Source organism: Cynocephalus volans, chromosome 6 (genome assembly GCF_027409185.1).
Source record: "Cynocephalus volans isolate mCynVol1 chromosome 6, mCynVol1.pri, whole genome shotgun sequence".
Classification (NCBI taxonomy): Eukaryota; Metazoa; Chordata; class Mammalia; order Dermoptera; family Cynocephalidae; genus Cynocephalus; species Cynocephalus volans.
Genome location: NC_084465.1, coordinates 83,193,687 through 83,211,431, shown reverse-complemented (window position 1 = coordinate 83,211,431; position 17,745 = coordinate 83,193,687).

The window sequence follows — 17,745 nt, the reverse complement described above, 5'->3', positions numbered from 1 at the left end:
GAATAAAGTATCGAGTTTAGTTAATAAAAAATGTATCAATACTAGTTCATTAGTTGTGACAAATGTGCCATAGTAACGTAAGTAATGACAATGGAGGAAACTGAGTACAGGGTATACTGGGTTTCTATGTATCATCTTTGGAACTGGTTCTGTAAATCTAAAACTGTCTGAAAATAAAAAGTTGATTTTGATAAGTGGTGGTAGGACACAAAATCCAGCATTTAAAAAAAATCGTGGTATCGTTTACATACAGTGAAATGTTACGATCTTACTTGTTCCTTTCGATCAGTTTTTGTGACTGCATATCAAAACACAGAGCATCTCCATCACCCAGGGAAGCTTCCTCATGCCCCTTCTTACTCTGTACCCCCCTCTTAGAAGCAACCACTAAACTGATTTTTATCCCCATAGGTTAGTTTTGTCTATTCTAGAAATTAATACAAATGGATCACTTAATATGCACAGTTTTTGCATCCAACTTCTTTTATCCAGCACAGTATTTGTGAAATTCATCCATTTTATTGCATGTATCAGTTGCTTATACACTTTTATTGCTGAATAGATTTCCATTGTGTGTATGTACCACAATTGATTTGTCTATTTTTCTGTTTATGAGTGATCATTTTTAATAACGACAGAAGTGATTATGATGCAGGTGGTCCGCAGATCTCATCAGGAGACACATTGCTGTAAAAAGCAGATGTTCATTCTATTATCTCTTAGTTAATAAAATCTTCCAAGCATGAAAAGATAACTGAATGTCTAAGAATCTTAATACACCTGCAAAATAATGTGTCAAACCTGTCTCACCAGCCAGATATAGATGAAAAATTAACAACAGCCTCATAAAGCATGATATATTAGAATGTCTATTTAGACATCAGAAAGAATTCTCAGTCTAAGAGGTCTCATTTGTCTTTAGTTGATATATGGTGCTGATTTGTTTATCAGCCTTCAGGGACCAATGAAAACAAAGGGTGAATATGGGCAGCGTGTTTCTGATGAGACAGTAAACATCACTGACAATAGTTGGGCAGTTTGGCCAACACCAGTGAGAGGGTAATCTTTTGTGTTTCTGCAGCATTGTGTCTTAGACAAAATATGTACACTGCACTGGATATTTACAGGAATTTTGTGGGAAAGGAAATAGCCTGATAAAATGCAGGGAAGAATATAAAAGAAAAAAACGGTTGGAAAGAGTACACATCTGAACTCAGAAGACAGGAAGAGTCAAGGAGCTAAAAATGCAGGCTTGTTGTTCACAGTTCTCTGGGGTGCAATAATTTAGACTAAGAGCACAGATAATATTCTGAATAGGAAAAGAAATCTGCTGCTGAAATTCATGCTTCGAATGGATACTAACATGGCAGTAAGCTTCCTCTGTTCCCATAGGAACCTGTATCGTCCAGCCCCAGCACCACTAAGCATTTGGGACATATCTTCTACAGCTTTATGAGAAATTCATGAGTGAACTGAAGTCTGTCCCTGTCTTTCCATATCCAGTGGCTGCTTTTTTTCCCTTTTGTGTATTTTCTCTTTTGCTCATTCTAATGATCTGTCTCTCTCTCTCTTTTTTTTTTATCTTCTTTTGTTTGGATGTTTCATCTTCTGTACATACTTTTAATTTTCCGCTTTCGCTTTCTCAGTAACGTTTGTAAAGCCTGTGTTTTCACTTAAATACAAATAATATTTGGTATTATAACACAAGTTTAGAAGAATTAGAAAGGGCAAAAAACCTAAACCATAAGAAAGATGACCTGAACAGCTTTAAAAGAACATCAGCCTCATTCTGCAGTATGGCAGAGTGAGTCTAAAATTAGGATAGCTAGAGACTGAACCCAATCCCTAAGGAAAAATCTAAATGCCTTCTTCCAAATTTTATATGGAAATATGTTGATGAGAATCAGCCAGAAATGGCTAGCTTTGCTTTCCGGAGAACTTATGATCTCATTTGATTAACTGTTTAGATTGGCTGCAAAATTCCCCTAAGGTTATTTGATGATTTAGTGCTTGGCCTTTTTGCACTCTAATAATTTGGTTGTGTAATGATTTGTGGCTATTCCATACACAGCCTGACTTTGGCACACTGGATTCAAGTGTAGTTCTTACACAGCTAGAAATAAAAATCTCCAAATATTGGCATTTGATGTGATTTTAATTGTTAGGGGAATTGAGAATAATATGCTGAAGGAATATGAGCCAGGTCTAGAGTCAACAACTTATTCAGCTTAACAAATTCTCACTTCTCGCATATAACAATTCCTTTTGTCTGTGTGTACATCATTACTCTCGCAGTGTGTGTGTGAGGCACAGGATTTCCTGGAATCTCTAACCAAAAGAGTGTGCCTTAGTTTGGGAGTTGGTTGTTTTCTTCAGCCTTTATAGGACATCTTACCTCCTTTGCTGCAGCTGGTAAGGTTTTGTTGAGAGGCTGTGTCTCATATTTGAAATTGAAGAGTTGGGAGCCAGACTTGAGTTGGGTTCAAATCCCTACTATTATTAACTCTCCAAGGACCCTGCGGAAGTTATTTAAGCTTTGTTCATCTCATTCCCTTCATCTTTAAAACAAGGGCTTAAAATTGTATATGTAAAGAGCACACAACATTCATAGATTTGTTTGGATGGTTGAATGAATTATTACTCACCGATCTCTTGGAACAGGCATAGAACATAGCATGACCTACTTACATGTTAGCCATTAGTGTTTTTGCTGCTTAATTTTTTTTTCTTTCTATGACTTGCATCTTAATGGGCAGTATTTCTTTGGTGATTTTTGTCCTATGCAGAATACAATTCATTAAAATAAATAAACACTTGTGCACAAGGTACTCTTCTCAAGATTTACACAGAGTTTGCTGCAGCAGTCTGGTGTTGCTTATGGTCAAGGTTATGTTTACCAGTTTCTTCACTACAACTCTTTGTATCAGTGTTGTAGCCTCCATTTTACAGGTGTGGGAGCTATAGCTGGAAAAGAAACACATGTGGATCAAGGTTGCTCATTAAGTCACAAGAGCTTTTCTCATAGCTAACATTTTTAGTCCTCTTAGGAAAAGACTTTAGACTGATGCATCAAGGACCTATTTTGGTGAAGAACACCAAAATAAAAGGTCTCCTTTGTTTGGATGGTGTTCTCATGGTGGATTTTTGTATTTTATGTCTGATATTGTCATTGTGAAGTCATTTGTTCAGCAACTTTTTTCAAGAAAAAAATAGTACTATTTTCTATTATCTATAATGACAGAAAAGAAGGCCAGTTTATTCTTTTTCTCTTCTTCTACTTATTTGTGTGTGTTTTAGTCAGCTTGGGCTGTCATAACCAAATACCATAGACTGGGTGGCTGAGACAACAGGAATTTATTTCTCACAGTTCTGGAGGCTGAAATGTCCAAGATTAAGGTACCGGCTGATTCAGTTCCCCAGTGAAAGCTCTTTCTCTGCCTTGCAGATGGCAGCTTTCTCACTCAAAAACTGAGAGGTTGTTTCTCTAAATCAAAATGTGGGAGGGAGATTGAGAGAGAGACTTAGAGCGAAATAGGAAGCAAACTCTCTAGTATCTATTTGTAGAAGGGCACTAATCTCATCATGAGGGCTCTTCTGTTATGAAATCATCTAAACCAAGTTACTTTCCAAAGGCCCCGTCTTCAAATACTATCACATTGGAGGTTAGGAATTTAACACATAAATTGGGAGGGGGAATGGCTGGGCATAACTCAGTCCATAGAAGTTTGTTCATTTATTTATTGGCCAGAAACAGCAGTAATTTGTGACAGCTGTTTATAAAGCAAATACATCATGGAACCTGGATTTAAGAGGATCCTGTTTTTTAGCCTGAAAACATAGTACAAAATATGAGCATCAATTTTATTGAGAGAGGTTTAATAAAAACTAAGTGTGATCTGAACGCAAGAACTCCCAAAAAGTTCTTATTCGAGGTCAGACTCATAAGGTATACCACTCCTCATCAGACGCATTCATAGTAAAAGTTGGCAGGTGCCTGTATGATATTATAAATCATGAGTTTCTTAAACTCCCTGTGTCTTTCTCAAAGCCAGTCAAACATTAGAGTCTAAAATTACCCACGCGGGAGTCACATTTCTTTGGGTTAATATTGTGCCTCCATAAAGGTTCTTCTAAAGTGTGAATATATCCCTAGTGGAGAGGATGTTGTAATTCATAAACATAGGAAATTTTTCTGGATAAGAGAGAATTGGGAACCTGAGAAATGGGATACATCTTCTCTAAGTTTGGAGGGGGAGAGAGAAGGGAATGGTCAGGGGCTTGACCCTGGAGTGTCTCATTAGAATCTTGTGGAAGGCCAGGGATAGGATGAACACAATGAGATCACCAAGGTACAGTGATGCCTGAAAGATAATTAGGGTTCTTTACCGGTATATTTGGTGTATTAATGTTTCACATGTAAAATTAACCTGATGACCACCAATTTCCAGTTCCAAGAAGTCGTCGTAATACACAATCTCTATGACTGTCACTATTTTTTTTTCAGATAAGCAAAAAGAAAAGTTAGAGATGAGAAACTGCACTTTCCTTAGGCAGAAAAATAAGACAGTGAAAATCAGGTGAGGAGAGGCTTAAAACCAAAAAGTATACACTCTGGGGATATTGAAAAAAATAATTTACTATTTTCATATTGTAATATACAAGAGAAGAATGGACATAGACCTACCTACATAGATCATAGTAGTATTGAATTTATTTTCCATAAAAATATATTGCTGGCTTATTGTACTAATAAGACTCAAAGCAAAGTAATTGAAATATGAATCTCTCTCTTTTTACCTCATTTACCTTAAGATATCTGTGAATTATTTTTCAACGTATTAAAATATTTATAAGGCCACTACCTTTAAAACATCACCATTTTAGAAACAGATACGAATTTACATATTGAATAAATATGATTTGTCAAGAGCTTTGAATGAAAGGAAGTTCATTAGCATGGTGAATTAATCTATTCATGACATAGGAATTACTGAGTAAAAATGGACCCTTAGGTCATAGTATTTTCTTTATGTTTACCTGAAGGGCACATGATTTTTAGATAGGTATGAAGGAAATGACATTTTATGATCCCAAGGGAGATGATATTTTGTTTTTTTAGTCAATTATTCACTGACGTAAATGTTGAGTTATACATTAAATTTTTATAATTTAACTATAAAACTATAGATGAGGTATATAATACACATTTGTTATGTACACTTGCCAGAAATATTGATCTCTTTATATATATTCAATTTGCAATATTTGACAGAGCTTCAATGTATTTTAACTGGACAGTGTGTCTTTTGCCAAACCAGTAAGCATATGGAGAGACACCCTTCATTGCATTAAACATTATTGTTGCTGCGTTCATAATTCAGCATGTATTTCTTAGTAATTAAGGATGGCATTTTTATTCAATATATTTAATGCTATAGTTGTGAAAATTAGCTAAAATATATTCACATCTTTTTAAACTTCCTTTTATTCAAGCAGAGAATACTTAAAAGTAAATAGATTCAGAGGACTTGAGATGTATTAAGAAAGCCAGAAATTGTTTATTATTTTTTTTAGTTTTATTAATTTCTAGTACCATGGTTTTTTTAGTTAGGAACACTTTGGATTTATGCTCACTTTAAATTCCAAGTAGTATGAATGATATTTTTTAACACTAATTACAGAAGTTCACTCTATAAATCTTAGATTGTTTCCAATAAAAGGAAGGGTCTAAATAATCACAACTCAGTTAATTAATTTACAATTAATATTTCACCTAAAAGAAAATGGGCTTACTGTGGAAAAAATAATAAAAGTGAAGTGCTTCGTATTTAATTTTATTGTAACATTGCTTCATAATTAGAGTTTTACCAGAAGTTATGTTGCAGCATTAGCAAACCAGAACGTGAAATAGGAATACCAGCTGTAGGAGTTCTGGTAACTTCCTAAACTCTTGAAAATTAATCACTCATAGAAATGATTTATAATGTCATTTTTATTATGTAACCAAGTAGTTAATATTTCAACATGGTAATACCCCAACCAAAAATGTAATTTTTTCACTTAAAATCAAAGCAATAAAAATACCTTTTCAATTAATAACAGTATTGCCCAATGTCACAGATTACAGCTAACTGAGAATTCCTGTAAAGCAGGATTTCTCAACCATGACACTGCTGACATTTTGGGGTGGATCATTCTTCATTGTGGGGTGCTGTTCTGTAGTTGTAGGATGTTAAGCAGCATCTCTGGCCTCTGGCCTCTAGATGCTAATATCACCTCCTTTCAGTTGTGACAAACAAAATTATGAACAGACATTGCCAATTGTCCCTGACTTGGTCAAGGGGTAAGGAGAGTGATTCTCCCCTGGTGGAGAATCTCCACTGTAAAAATTTAAATGTATCTGATTCTTGGGTGGAGAATTCTTTAGCCTTCGGTTGTTGGGTTAGCATTAAATTTTATAGTCCTGAGTCACACTTCTTTTTAAATAATATTATCTCATGTGACTCATTGAATCCAGCCTAGTAGAGAGCAATGTGCCCAATTTCTTGGCATTACCTGCTTTGATGAAGTAGTGCTTTAATGGTTCTATAATTCAGACTGGCCTTGTTGCTTGCCATATGTGCACTTTCCAAAATTATATAAAATTTTAAATGACATTTTTGCTGAGCATCACAAAGGATAACAGAGGCTGCATGTTTACAACAAACATAAAAACAAACATACTTTAAAATGATATTTTTATTCATGTCTTCAGGATCTGCATTATTAAATAGACATATTTTTAGAAGTCATAGGGAAAATTAAGAAATACCAGAGAATGAATTGACTCAGCCATGCTTACATCTTGGCACATTGGTCTAGTATCTTTCTGTACCTTCTTCGCTGGCCTGTCCTCCTTCATGTAGCCTTAGTCATTTACTCAGGGATGTATTTATGAAAACAAAAAACACTTTCAAAATTTACTGAAGCTTCATTACACTGAAGATGGGGTCTAGAGAATCTAGTGACAGATTCTCTCTCTCTCTTGCTCTCTCTCTCAACACACACACACACACACACACACACACACACACACACACACACACACACACACACACATGCATGCACAGACACATTTCTTGTGGCAATGGAAAGCAAAAGTATATAAAATCAGAAAGAAAAAGTTGGAAGAAATTATTTAAAGTTTTTTTAATGACAAGGGAAAAAAAAGTATGGAATTAGTTCCTAATAGGATCAACCAAATGTAATTATGCACAAAATAGCCAAATGGAGGATTAAAGTTCTCTCCAAAATAAAGTGTATTGGAACGATATTACTCTCAGCATTTCCATTTTTAAAAAATTTACTTTGTCAGACTAAATCTTTTCACTGCATTGTTTTATCTTATTGGATTCTTAAGGTAGCAATAAATGGGGCACATAGAGGTGCTGTCGATTTTCTTGAAGACAATTATTTTTAAAATTTAGGACCTGCTAGTAGTGAAAGAGCATGTGCACACTTATCATTTCCCTGGTGCTGAGGAGGGAAGAGTCAACAGGGGAATAGAAATGATGTTTATACATGTTACATTCTAGACACCTGTGCAGTTTCTTTATATATTCATTTGATGATAGATTGTATCTTATTTGGTTCTCATATTACTATTTTTGCATTCATTTAGCCAGCCATTTACTGAGCATGTTATATGCCATACTTTGTTGGGTGCTTGGATGTAATGATAAGTAAAGCAAAGGTCTTAATCTCAGTGAGTTCCCAGCCCACTGGAGGAAAATGGGCATACAAACAGATAAGTACAATGAGAGTAAATGGGAGTTAGTGTGAAATGGACCTTACTCTGATCCTCAGTAGGAGGAGGAGGGTTGAGAAAAGGGACCATCAGCACAGACACCAAAGAGGAGGCCGTGATTCCTTGTTCACTGTACCTTAGGGAACATGTAGTAGAAGAGCTGGGGAGAAGGTCAATCAGAACAGCAGGAGGAAAAAAAAAAAAAAAAAAGGCAAGGGAATGTGAGTCGACAAGAAGGCTCTGTGGAATTCTTTAAGGTCTTTCATGTGATAACTTGCACAACACCTATCCAGGAGGAGTAGAAGGTAAGGCTGGGGAAGTAAACAGAAGAACATTTTTGAGAGCCCTCAATGACATGTCTTATGAGAGAAGTGCACTTTCCATGAAGTAAGCACTATATCCTTCTGACTAATTCCTTTTGGTCATGGCTCATAAAAAATGACTAGCAGGGGCCATGGTTTACAGATTAAAATTCTTTTCATGCTTCCTATCATTTAATCCTCACAAAACCCTATTTTATGTAAGAGTAAACTCCCTTAGTTAGCTAGTAACTTGTAATTGCAGAATTAGAACACAAATCTTCCTGACACCAAATTCCCACTACACTTGTGTTTTTCCCTTGTCATTTATCTTTTAAAAACTGCTAAACCTTTGGGGCCAGGGAAAGAAGATAGACCACCATTACTGAGAGAGAGAGAGAGAGAGAGAGAGAGAGAGAGAGAAAGATACATGCATGTTTGAGGAAGTTTTCTCTCATAGATGTGTCATAACCAGACTTGTAGCCCTTGGTTAGGAAATGGAACTAATTAGTATTGTACAGATGAAATTCTAAATTTCAGATATTAAAAAATTAGCCATACAAAAAAAAAAGTAACAAGAAAGGACTAAATAAAGTTATATTAATTAGTATACACCAATTAGATACAGAAATTAAAACAGTGTATTACTGGTGAATGAACAGATCACTGGAACTGAGTAAAAAAGGCAGAGAGTTTTAAAGATATCAGAATTTAGTTTATGATAAATATGATACTTCATATCAGTGAAAAGACATTAAATATAATGAGTGTTGGGAAAACTGGACATTCATCTAAGAAAGAAGGAAAAACTGGATAAATTAGATTAGCTTTCCATACCTTATGTGAAGACAAATTACAAATTAATTAGAGATTTAACTGTAAAAAAAAAAGTATTTGAAGAAACCATAATTTTTTAAATAATTTTAAATGAAAAAGGCTTTTCTAAATATGACATATAGTCCAGAAGCCATAAAAAAGAAATATTTTGACAAATTTAACTACCAAGTGCACACACGCGCACACACACACACACACACACACACACACACACACAATCTTCATTTATAGAATAATATATCAAGAAAAAAATAAAACACCAGGAAAATGGATTAAAGGAATTCACAACTAATACTAGACAAAGGACTAATTTCTTTATTACAGAAAGAGCTCCTACAGTTAAGACAAAAACCTACAAAACAATGGCGATATGAACAAATATTTTAGAGAAAAAAGTGGAAGTGGCTCCTAAGTATGCACAAACATGCCTACCCTCACTCATAATAAGAGAATTGTGATTTAAAACTGTATTAAACTATCATCTTACTCTTTTGTTAGCAATCATTTAAAAATTATATTTAATCATTGTATTAGCTCATTTTCTCTTGCTCATAACAGAATACGTGAAACTGGATAATGCATAAAGAAACAGAATTTATTTCTTACAGTTTTGGAGAATGGGAAGTCCAAGGTCCAGGGAGCACATCTGGTGAGTGCCTTCTTGGTGGGAACTCTCTACAGAGTCCTGTCGTAAAGCAGGCAATTAAATGGCAGAAATGGAAAGAGCATTTTTACGTGCTTACTTGCTCTCCCTATAAAGCCATCAATCTACTCACTAATAACATATTCAACCATTAACACATTAATGGATTAATCCATTCATGAGGACAGGGCTGTCATGATCCAATCACTCCTAAAGGCCTCACCTTTCAAGACTGCAGTATCGGGAATCAAGCTCCCACATGAACTTAGGAGAGGACATTCAGACCATAGCAATCACGAACTGTGTTTTCTAGGATGTGTGGAGACAAACTTTTATAGAAATATGATTTGTATAACCTCCATGGAAGGCCATTTGGCATCATATATAAGAATTATAAACACATGTATCATTTGACCTCAGAATTTCATTTAGGAAATATATTATGCAAATAACCTTTGTGTATGCGAGATGACTTGGGTACAAGTTTCTTCCCTGCAGTTTTGTGTGTAAAACTCAAAGATGGGAAATAATTCAATGTCCATCAGGATGGGACTATTTAAATATACCTTGGGGCTGGCCCATTGCTCACTTGGGAGAGTGTGGAGCTGATAACACCAAGGCCATGAGTTTGGATCCCTATATAAGGTGACTGGTTAGCTCATTTGGGAGAGTGTGGTGCTGACAACACAGAGTCAAGGTCTGAGATCCCCTTACTGGTCATCATTTAAAAAAAAAATACATATATATATATATACACACACACATACACACCTGACTGCATCCTTTGTCATAGAAACAAATGAGGAAGTTCTTCATGTACTAACATCAATTTTCCATGATTTATTGGTAAAAGTGTGTATGTGTGTGCACATGCATGCATTCTCACACATACATTTGTACACATCTTGGCTTACATATAACAAAATTATTCTAGAAGTATAAGCAGACAACTGAAAACACTTGTTGCCTCAGAGTAAAACACTGGGTCCTTCGTGTGGGAGCAGCAGGGAGGTTTTTTTACTATTAATCCTTCTATACCTTTGGAATTTTGCTTCATGTGAATGCAATACTTTTTAAAAAGGAAATTCAGAAAAGAAAATGTAAGATATTTGATGATGGGCCATACAAAACATGAATGGTCAAATCTACCATTGCTACAGTGGCTGAGATAGCTTAGAGTCCACTTGGCATAACAGGATTTTGTTGACTCTTCTAATAGTGACTGCTGTGAGCTTCTGTTAAGGTCATTAAATTACGTTATCTGGTTCTGTATGACTTGCTGTGTTCTTGAGCATCTTTTCTTTCTACCACCTTCTCGACCATTTCTGATTCGATGTTTCTGATTTAAATTCTTCTAAAAAGACTGTAAGTTTCGTCCAATTATTTGTCATCATCTCCATAGATCAATTCTTTCATGCCACATTGTTATTTGCCATTGGTCAGTGTATACATCGACTGATTTTGGGTTAGTGACTCATTCTTGAGTAATCATCTGTGGCCAGGAAGATAGTACAATTTGAGTCATATGTGGTAGGAATTTTTTAGAAACTGATTGTTATTGACCCCACTTCTCCTGCAGCCACCACTCTGTTTGTTTCCACCCCCCACAGCAAACATCAAAAAAAGTACTTAATATGCAACTCAATTATCTTCTTTCAATTGCTATTTAATCCATTCCAGTCTAGCTTTGGTCCCAATTAATCTACTAATACTTCTCACTCAAGCTCACTACTGAGTTCTGCTAAATTAGAAGAAATGGTCAGTCATTTTTATTTTATCTCTCAGTTGTCTCATTGACTGTTTAGAAGCCTAGAAGTTGAAGGAGGAGATAGGTGGAAATGCCGCTAGGGACTCTACCTTACCTATATTGAATATATATATATACACACATATATGTATATATGTACATATACATATATACATACATATACACACATATACATATGAATACATATATACATATATACAGATATATACACACGCACACACATCATTTGTACAAATTTTAAAAAATAAATTTCAAAAACAAGATGCTTTTTAAAAGTCTGCAGCCAGGGGTTTAATAAAATTTTTGATTATTTGTCTTTTGATTCTGTTCTTCGTTTTAAACACACTTTCATATTGTCTCTACTGCAGTATGGCTGCCAGTTACTCTAAGATTATTATCTGTTCTCAGCAGCTCAGCTTCTCTCTACTAAGAGGTTCAAAAAAGTCCTGGAATTGAGTCTCACTGAGCTATGATTGGTCATAACCAAGCAGGAAATAAGTACTCCAGTCAGAGGGGCGCTTTACTGTGATAGGCCAGAGCAGGTCATGTGCTCACCTTTGGAGTTATGAACGGAAGCCGCTCCACTAGCACCACCAGAATTAGGCGAGACACAGGGATGGTTTTCAGAGGAGAATCAAGGGGCTGACCCCAGAAAAAGGGTAGAACGCTCTAACTACTAGTAAACATATACATTTTCCTCTAACTTGTTCAAAAACTCATGAATGTAGTTTTTTTTCTGAACTTTTTAAACTTAGCTTAAATCATTTTTAAAGGCATTTGTCTACATTCCTACCAACTATTTGTAAATACATGTTCAACTCTAAGGTTGTACTGCACCAGCCTTTAAGAAATATATTGATTTATTACATATGATTTTTCAGGTTTCTTTTGCCAAGAATGGGAAGAGGCAGATCAATTTGTTCTCCAGCACTACTTTATGAATAAAAATACAAGATAGTAATTTGACTAATCTTAAAAAATATATGATTGTGTTTTTATTTCATAAAAATTTTTACTTTCAGGATAAATTGGTCTAGAATTCAATGAAGATAAGAGTTGTTTGAGTAACTTCTCTTAATTGATGGGAAGTACATTGACTATAAATCTGCATCCTGTCTCATCCTAATAAACTCTATATCTGAGCGTCTTGATTGCAATTGGAATGAGAGCAAAGAGCTGACTGTGTTGGAAAGATAAACTGCTGGAAGCTATTAACATTTATTATGACCATCACAACACATTAGCCAATGGACAAGTTTGAAGAAAATAAATTGATGAATACAGAGGCAGGCTGCCATAGCATAATAAAACATATCATTTTTCTTTACCCACTAGTTTTATGTCACTGTGGAGTGGGTTGTCTGGCAGAAACATCTGTTAATATCATAGAGCCAGCCAAACTAATCTCTTGTGTAGCTTTTATGCAATTTCTGCAGTAAGTCAGGTGGATAAGGAGGTTACTGAAAATGACAACAAAAATGCTAATAGTGCCAGCACAAATCTAAGCTGAGAACCTCTTTGCAGGATTTGAGGATACAATAGTGGGAAAAGAAAATGGCTATAATCACAAGGAACTGACAGTCTAGCGCTATCAAAGAAATAAAATTAAGACAGAATGAGGGCAACTCAGGGGAATCTTCAGTCTTGCTTCAGGAAAGCATGAGACCAGTTCTTGGACAAACTGTGGATTTATCTGCTACTGTGCCTTTTCATCCTCATTAAGAACTGAGATGATTTTGCATGAAATAAATTACTGGTGATTCTCCAGGTCCAACATAAGCAACAAAAACTCTCAGGTGCTACAGCAAGAGGAGTTGGAAAGAGGATTCTTAAGCAGATCCAAGTTAACTCTAGAGTTAGAAGGAATTCTTCTTTGCCTATGCACATGCGTGCACACACACACACACATGCACATACAGACACACCCTAGATAGCTTCTCATAACCTCAACCTAAATAAGCCACAGAATGCCTCTTAAAAGCAGAATTAAAAAGTGCCTGCTTTCTGTAGATAGAGAGCCTATAGGAAAATAAAATTCTTAAGGTAACATTGTACAATAAACCTCTTGTCATACTATCTATCTTCATCCGCCACACCAAGCAAGTCTGATTTCTACCCTGCAGGTTGGAAGTTGGAACATTAGGAATTCTGAAATGGAAAACTATGTGAATAAAGCAGTCAGCCATGCTTTGGCAGAGGAACAGTCCTTCTTTTTTATTCCTCACTTAAAACCTCTTAACATTGAAAAATAGTGACTGACAGTTTCCTCAAACAAACTGTGAAAATAAAATAAAATTTTGCTTAAAACATTGGGTAGTACACAGACTCCTAAGACTTCTCCAAAGAAGCCAGTCTAAGAAACCCTAATTTACATCTGTGGATCCTCCTTTCTCAAAGCAGAAGAATATGGAGTGGTAAAATAGGTAGGTGAGAATAATAAATGGAATCAATGCTTAAACTCATATTTATTTTAAAGATAACATAAGAAATGCAAAATAGAATTACATACTAATATTTTTAGAAGGAGTATTCTAAGAGTTCTTTCAAATGGAGAGTTTCACAGAATGGTCAGCTTGTGCTGCGTTTACCTATATGTCTATAACCTCACATCCCTGAATCTTTTTTTTTTTTTTTTTGGTGACCGGTAAGGGGATCACAACCCTTGGCTTGGTATCATCCGCACCGCGCTCAGCCAGTGAGCGCACTGCACCGGCCATCCCTATATAGGATCCAAACCCGTGGCGGGTGCCCTCCCTGAATCTTTTTTTGCTTGATGGTCTCTCTTTCTGTGTCTCTCTCTTGTCACACACACACATACACATGGAGAATTCAAAAAGTTCATGGAAAAATGTAATTAAGAAATAAAAAATAATAATCTTTATTTCTCAATGTAAGTTACATCAAGGTCAAGACATTTTTGTAAGTGATGATACCAACCATTTAGTCTATTCCTAAAGAACTGAGGGTCCTGGGAATTTAACCATATCAATTCAGTCTTTCTTACATTATTAAATGAAGATAAATGGGTGCCCTTTAATGACTTTTTTAAAATTAGAAAACTAAAAGAAGTCAGGAGGAGTCAAATCAGAACAGTAAGGTGGATGCCTAATGATTTCCCTTGTTTGGTGAGAGGAATAGGCAGGAGCATTTCTCCAAAAACTCTCATAATAAACAGATGTTACTGTTCTTTAGCCTCCCAGAAAGTTAACAAGTGAAATACCTTGAGAATCTCAAAAATCTGTTTCCATGATCTTTGTTCTTGACTGGTCCACTTTTCCTTTGACTGGACTACTTCCATCTCTTGGTAGACATTGCATTGATTGTGTTTTGTCTTCATGATTGTACTGGTAAAGCCATGTTTTATATTACAAATTACTTTTGTAACATTCAAATTAGCTACTTTAACATGACAGTCATTAATAAACTTTAAAATGATTTTTGTATAGTGATGTTTTTCCAGTAGATTTACAACTATAGCTTTCTTCCTTGGATTGTCTATGGCCAAAGTTCCTAGAGGCTATGACTTGATCAAGCCATTGCAAAGCAAACTTCTTGAATGTACTCTCACATAATGTATCTAATTGCTCTTTCTCATCTTCTATCTTTATTTTTTCAGTTTCTTCTTTCTTAGCTATTTCCCACACTTCCAATGCATCCAAGATATTATCATTGTAAATAAGGCTAACAGCAAAGTTGTTCTACCCACTTAAAGGGGTTACATATCCTAAGGACAGACCAAAGTATGGATTGACACCTCTGCTTAGAAGGTTTGTCTAAGAGCCCTAATGAAGTGTTCATGGTTAAAGGGATAATACTGGGTTTGCTATTGTGCAAATATCAGTGTTTCTCCTTGTGCTGATCATGGAACCCACCAATGATACTGGAGCCTATGTGTAGATAGAATGCCATTTGCTCTAACTCCATGGCATCTCAATAATCATTCATTGGTATGCATCCTTGTAGCAATTCTCAAATAAACATACTGAACCCTGATGTGGACAATATTTATTAAATCCAACCGAGGAAAGAAAAAAGAATTTCAGATATTAGCATATATTGATGCATGCAGTAACAGGTTGCTCAAAATATACTGACTGACCACCTAATTTCTATAAAGACTGATAAGAAAGTCAGATTATATGATCATTGGCTTCTCTTTAGTTTGACCTTATGTCTTCCTATTTATTCCATCAATTAAAGCAAACAGGAGAGAGAGAGTTTGCTTTGGCAAAACAATGTTGTAGGAAATGTAGCTAACAAATCTTAACTTTCACCTCAGCAGAAGTGCACCCTGGCAGCAGGTAGGTGATTTTGTTTTCACTGATTTTACAAATAAATAAAAAGTGAACTGCAAGTCATAATAGGAAACCCTGACCCACATGTATCATAAGATACCCCACTCTTAAGTCTCTCCTGTGAGAGAAGTCCTGGGGAACATGGCTAAACAGACACACATGGTGAATCCAGGCAAGGAAAGTACCTACTGCAAGGCAGCCCCAAACTTGCTTTTTCCTCCACATTTCTCTCTGTCTGGTTCAGGTGTTCAGAAGGCTAAACTGAGTCCCCATTTTACCCCCAAAGACATTATTAGTATTTGTTTTGATTCTACTGCTATTTTCTCCTCTCCAGGTTTCCCCAGTCCTCCTGAGCCAAATTTCTTCAAAGAATTCTCCTTTCTATTTTCCTTATCAAAAAGGGTCTACCTATAAATGATACAATTTGAGTCAGGTTCTTCAGGCCTCCAGTCCTTTCTTGGTAACATTAAATTTAATCCATTAAAGCTTTTCATTAAAATGTTTACTTTCCATGTATTTGTATAGTTTCCAGAGTTTTGTTTGTTATTGATTTCTAGTTTTAATCTATTGTGGTCTGAAAAAATACATGAAATAATTTCAATTATTTAAAATTTGTTTAGACTTGATTTGTGACCTAATACGTGGTCTATCCTGGAAAATGTTCCATGTACTGATGAGAAGAATGAATATCCTGAGGTTGTTGCATGAAATATTCTGTAGATATGTGCAATGTCTAATTGGTCTAAAGTATGGTTTAGATCTTGTGTTTCTATCTCTTTCTTTAAGTTTAATAATACTTGTTTTACATATTGGGCTGCTCCAATGTTGGGAACGTTTACATTTATGATGTAAATGTCTTTGATTGACATGATTGTTATGTCTTCCTGCTGGATAGATCCCTATATCATTATATAGTGGTCTTCTTTGTCTCCTTTTACGGTTTTTGGTTTAAAGTCTATTTTATCTGATATAAGAATAGCTACTCCTGCTTGTTTGGGGTTTCTATTTGCATGGTATATCTTCTTCCATCATTTTACTTTTAGTCTTTGTGTGTCTTTACAGGTGAGGTGAGTCTCCTGGAGAAAGCATATTGTTGGGTGTATCTTTTTAATCCAATCAGTCAGTCTGTGTCTTTTGAGTGGGGAATTTAATCCTTTTACATTAAGAATTATTATTGAAAGGTGTTGATTTACTGTTGAATAGGCTTTCCTCAAAGGCTGACAGACACATGAAAAATGCTCAGCATTGCTCAGCATCTGGGAAATGCAAATCAAAACCACATTGAGACATCATCTCACTCAAGTTAGACTGGCTATCATCAAAAAGACAGAGAATAACAAATGCTGGTGAGGATGCAGAGAAACGGGAACCCCTCCTACGCTGTTGGTGGGACTGTAAATGGGTGCAGACACTACGGAAAACAGTATGGAGGTTCTTCAGACAACTACAGATAGAACTGCCATATAACCAGCAATCTCATTGCCGGGTATATACTCAAAGGAATGGAAATCATCATGTCAAAGGAATACCTGTATTCCTATGTTTATTGTAGCTCTATTTACAATAGCCAAGGGTTGGAATCAACCTAAACTCCCATCATCAGATGAATGGAAGGAAAAATGTAGTATATTTATGTAACAGAATATTACTCTGCCAGAAAAAATAATGAAATACTGCCATTCACAGCAACATGAATGACCTTAGAGAAAATTATGTTAAGTGAAATAGGCCAGCACAGAAAGAGAAATACCACAGGTCCTCACTTACATGTGGGAGCTAATAAAAAATAAATAAAAAGAAATAAAAAAGATACGACAATCACAATAATACATTGAACTGTTAAAGAGAAGAAAACAGAACTCAGGTTGTCAGAGGTGGGAAAGGGAGAGAGGGAAGAAGGAAAAGGAGGAATTGGTAAAGGGGGGGAAATGTTTACTATATGCCAGGTGCTGTATTAAGCACTGGGGAAAAAAGAAAGAAAGAAAAAAGAATGGAAAAGACACAGTCTATTTATGAGAAGTATTGTAAAGTGGATGATTAGAAGCTAAGAATTCGCTTGTGTAGGGATGTGGGAATAAGTTAGGCTTTGGGGAAGCTTTAAAAGCCAAGGAAGGGGT